The sequence below is a fragment of the Mirounga angustirostris genome, unplaced genomic scaffold (genome assembly GCF_029215605.1).
Source record: "Mirounga angustirostris isolate CCGP_5_RB_7025 unplaced genomic scaffold, mMirAng1.0.hap1 SCAF_11, whole genome shotgun sequence".
NCBI classification, from domain to species: domain Eukaryota; kingdom Metazoa; phylum Chordata; class Mammalia; order Carnivora; family Phocidae; genus Mirounga; species Mirounga angustirostris.
In genome coordinates this window covers 4,308,703-4,314,263 of record NW_026991719.1, presented here as the reverse complement: position 1 = coordinate 4,314,263, position 5,561 = coordinate 4,308,703, and positions in this window count along the sequence as shown.

Sequence of the window (5,561 nt, the reverse complement as noted above, 5' to 3'; positions counted from 1 at the left end):
GGCATATAAAGATTATGGAACTTGCCCAAGGTCAACATCTAGGGTGTAGCAGAGATAGGATTTAATCCAATCTCTTTGTGCTTGTAACCTTTACACTCAATTACACTATCTCCTGATCTCCGGATCTGTTTATCCAACTGCCTCTTTGTGTTTTCAAGCTGAACATGTCGAAACTACACAAATGAAGTCGGAAACTCTGTTACTCTTTGGACAAGACCACCATCCATCAGAAACCTCAGAGTCATTGCAGTCCTTCTGCAGGCATTAGAACATCTAGCCCTGGCAGGAGGAGAGACTGAACCAATCCACATGTTGTGACTTTATGCAAGTGCATTTGGGGAGCTACCATTGAGTTTAGAACGAGGCTCCCATCCTTCAGGTCACAAGAGGGCACTGGAGCCGAGCATCACACTGAAGTTCCAGGAGGAAAAAGACAGAAAAGCAAGGTGTAGAGCTGAGACCTTGCCCCAAGCTGAGACCTTGCCCCAAAGGAAATCTCCCAGTGGTGAAGTGGACCCATCCTCCTAGCCTCTGTCTCATTTAGAGGCACAAGTGTCCTGTGGTCATCTTTGTCCTGTGGAAGACCTGGAAGTTTCTCCTCCCTGTACCCCTTGCACCACCTTCATTAACTCCTCTGTACACCCCTGGAAAATGGCAAAGTTCTGTTTCTAACATCGGCCTGGGGTAGAAGGAAATGGTCAGTAACCAAGGCATTCTGGACCACACAGCTCCATCATATGAAAGGATATATAGAGACATCATAGAAAGGAAGGTTGGTATAGGGCGTAGGACAGGAAGAGCCAAAGGAGCAGTGCATTTTGGCAAAGTGTGATTTTTTTTTTTTTGTACACCAGTATAAAACAGGATTGCTAGATAAAATACAAGGCACCCATTTAAATTTGAATTTCACATCAGTATGGATGGAACATACACTGAAAAAAAAATCTGTTGCTTATCTGACATTCAAATTTAACTAAGTATCCCTTATTTGTTCTTATTTGTTAAATATGGCAACGTTAGTACAAAGTAATTCCTGTGCAATCAATATATGGGCCTCCAGTTTCTGATCTGTTCAAGTACATGATTGATACCAGCGGTCAGGAAGAAATATTTAAATAATGATAATGTTTCTCTAAGACCATGCTTTTCAAACTGGGATCCCCATATCCCTAGAGTATGAAACAGTGATCTGGAGTTTACAAAGTTATAGGATAAATATTGTTCAGTTCTTTGAGATGTCAAAATATGGGACGTGGCAAGTAATTTATAGCACATTTCTGGGGAGGTATCAATTTGACTAAGTGGGAACTAATTTTTAACGCATCTTTTTGGATGTGCCCGTTTTTGGTAATTTATAGTTTTCATTTTATATTGCACCCAATATTGGGATATTCTTATAGGATGGAGTGACAAATTTAATTGAATGTACAAAAATAAGCATAAGATATTGAAGAGAATTTACAAGTCATTATTACACATCCCAAGAATCGCTGCATGCTAGACTCATGGCACCTAAGTTGGAAAGATTGAGAAGGACGGTTCCAGCCCAGGGATATCCACAAAATGAGATGAACAGAGTTGATCTGAATTAGCTCAGCGGTCCCATAGGATTCTAAGCACGGGGACAAACTCATGGTCCCAGGTACAAGTGTCAGCCCTCACAATGGGAGCCTTATTTGAGAAGGAACACGGGGGCATTCTTTTTCTTAAAGGAGAGAAAATTACTTCCCAGCTTCTTCAATGTCATTTACTCAGCACTTCATAAAAAGATAGGGTAGCTCTTGCTAGTTGTATCACCCTACTGACCACAGTAGAGTAATTTTTAGTTACTTTCAGACTTAGAGGCACTATAAAGAATCATTTTCCTAATATTCATTGGCGATTGTTGCTAAGACCTTTTGTAGGGGGGAAGAAACAAACCCAACGTGGTACCAGTTACTAAAAGAAATAGAACGATTTTAGTGATGTTGGTGAGATTTTATTACAACCTGCCCCAGACAAGCCAAGCCAACAGACAGACTTTCCTACCTCCTCAAGAGCCGGTGGTAAAATGAGGTCATTCTCTACAAACCACAGAAATGCTGTTGGAATAATTCCAAGTTCCATTCTTGGTAGCAACAAATGGGTGATAAAATGGTTTTGTAAAAATATAGAGAGCGGTTAAGGAAGGGCAGATACAGCTATCTTGCATTTGCAATAATTGTTTGTAGACTAAAGAACAGGATGGCATTAATTAAACTAAATTAGTGCTGAGCTGCCTCCTTGTTCCCTTTCAAAGGCTTTGTGTTACATTCTGTTTTCTTGGAATTAGAGTCCTTTTTTTTTTTTTTTTAAAGGAGAACAGAGTCTTCCAAGAAAAGATCTTGCTTTTCAGACCTGTAATTTAAGTTTTGCTTTTCCCATTTGAGTATGCCCATAATTCTTGCTTCCTTTGTGTTTTCTATTGTGTGTTTATTCACTTATATTTTTAGACACTAATTCCATAGCGCACTCCTGTCTGTTAGTGGAAGGCTGAGAGGCAAACCCAGGTGCAGAATTTGTTTGAAGGATTTGTCTGCCCAGGCTCTCCAAAGAGCATTTCCTCCTTCATAAAACATAACGTCGTCTTGGTAAAGAGCATGGTGTACCAGGACAGAGTCTACCCAGAAACTTCCAAGTGTGGGAATCCACTGGTCTGGCTTCTGCATCCTTGCTCCCTGTCACCTATATCGCTGGATCACAGATCAAACCCTGTCACCCCACTTGTTCATGCACACATGGCTGAATGGGGCACCACAATTTATCTGTTGCTTAAATAGGGTTTGAAGAGGATAAGCACAAATGCAGAACTGTAATCCTTGGCTTGTGGCAGATCAACATAGGAGGGAAAGAGAAAAAAATCCAGAGTTCAGAAAGATAAGAAAAATGAATCACCTGGTTACCAGCATATTTACAACTAACTGTTTGGGTCACACTGTTTAGATATTGGATCTGAAGGAGTGATTCAATTTCTTTTTATTAAAAAAAATACCTTTTAATTGTAATCATAGGCAGAAATGTGTCCCTTAAAAGCAGAATATAAAGAAAATTAAAATAGAAGGTAGAAGAGAGCTTTTTCTTTGTTTGTTTATTCATTTTGTTTTTTCAAGACATGTTGTGCATCATATTTGTACTTGGGCATCATAATATTTGCCAACTGGTCTCAAGTACCAACATATCATAACTCCTCCTTCCTTGGAACATTCTGGCACCTAAGAAGTACATAACCAAATCCCTATCCCTGCAGCAAATGCTTATAATGCCCAAATGCTTACAAGAAAAACAAATCTGTTAGAATACATTTGATAGCTATAGTTTGTATTGACATTGTACTTTTTTTTTTTTTTGAAGAAAAATGCAAGTAGCTCCAAAAAGACAGTAATTCAGACAGTGGTCCCTGGAAACTCTAGTTCTGTTCTTCTTATGCAACTGCCCTCAAGTCTTTCAGCTCTTTCTACTGGTAGTCAGCATTCACTCAACAATTGGTTATCACACAGTTCCTTGGCATGGGGATTGCAGTCGTCAACAAAACAGATAAAAATCCATGCCATCGTGAGACTTATGTGCTAATGTGGGAGACAGGTCATAGATATGATGATAAGTACATAAAATATGCAGTATGTTGGATGGAGATGACATTTCCAAGAGCACAAAGAAACAGGGACTACTAAGCATCAAGGCTGTGGTTGAAATGTGGGACAGCGCTCTGGGGAGGAATTCCTGCGATGCAGAATTTGCAGGTGCCTGAAGGAAATGAAAGCAGTCACAAGGTTGCTGGGCTGGGAGCGGGTGGAAGGGCTGTATGGAGAGGGAACGACTTTGGGGGCCAAACAAAGGGGAAAGGAAGTTGAAGCACAAAAGAGAATGTGTGGGTGGCTGAATACACATCCAGGAAGTCATGAGGGACGAGACAGTCCACAGTGTGAAGAGTCACCGTAAAGCCTGTGAGCTTGAGTAGATGTGGAGCGAGGTGATGTGGAAGCTGTTTGCTGAGATGGTTGATGATGTGTCCTAACATTTTAGTAGGCCGATGGGATGGTGGGGGCAGTTCACACAAAGGGGGCATCAGAGAGACCAGATGATGGTACCAGGGCATTGGTGAGAAGTCATGTGATTCTGGATGTATCTTGGTGGATTTCTTAGCAGGGCCGATGAGGGCTGAAGAAGATAGCTGGCAACTGAGGGTAACAGGCACATTTGTGGCTGAGCAACTATAAGACACGCACAGTGTGGAAATCAGCAGAAGGCTGAGGGCGTGGCTGATTTGAGGGTGAGACCAAGATCTTGGTTTGGGATGTGCATTGTCTTAGCTATCAGATATCTAAGTGAAGATGTCATACAGGGATGATCATATATTTCTGGAATTCAGGGGAAGGGTCTACAAATTTGGGAGTCATCAGTGTCCAGGTGGTATTTAAAACCATGAGGCTCAATGACTCACTTAGGAGTAAGTGTAGACAGAGAGAGAGAGAGGAAGCACAAGGATTGAGTGCTGGGCATTCTTGCCAAGAGGGAGAGGAGGAAAGAAGGACAGGGGGAACCAAGAAAGCAGACAAGAAGGACCACCCAGAAATCCAGGAGGCAAATAGGGAGAGAACAGAAAACTCTTTGAAGGAGGAAGTGCACTCAACAATGTCCAGTGCCTTTGGGAGGTCAAGTTAGAGGAGGTGTCGGAGCCCTGACTACACGGACCCCATCTTTGGCCCCTCTATCTCATTCATGCCCATGCAATGACCTCCCTTGGGGCTATGTGCTTCGGCAGCCATGCCTGTTCAAGAATCCCCAACCTGAGTGCAGGAAGACCTGTTCTGATCTTCCCCAAAGGGGCCCACAGAAGGGCCCCACTTCAGGTCACTAGTAGAGGTCACTGGTGCACAGATGGTGCCACTTTATTTTTTTGTTTGTTTTTCTAAAGTGGTAAAAACAGATTTTGTGCAGGACTATTGCAATAGGGGAAAAGAAAACTCACAGTAGAATGGGGCTCAGTTCTTTTTTTTAATTTTTATTTAAATTCAATTAACATACAATGTATTATTGGTTTCAGAGGTAGATGTCAGTGATTCATCAGTCTTATATAACACCCAGTGCTCATTACATCACGTGCCCTCCTTAATGCCCATCACTCAGTTACCCCCTCCCTCCACCCCCCTCCCCTCCAGCAACACCCGGTTTGTTTCCTAGAGTTAAGAGTGTCTTATGGTTTGTCTCCCTGTCTGGTTTCATCTTGTTTCATTTTTTTCCTCTCTTCTGCTATGATCCTCTGTTTTGTTTCTTAAATTCCACATATCAGCAAGATCATATGATAATTGTCTTTCTCTGATTGACTTATTTCACTTAGCATAACACCCTCTAGTTCCATCCATGTCGTTGCAAATGGCAAGATTTTTTTTTTTTTTGATGACTGAGTAGTATTCCATTGTATATATATATATATACCACATCTTCTTTTTCCATCCATGAATGGACATCTGGGCTCCTTCCATTATTTGGCTATTGTGGACATTGCTGCCATTTTTTAAAAAAGATTTTTATTTATTTGAGAG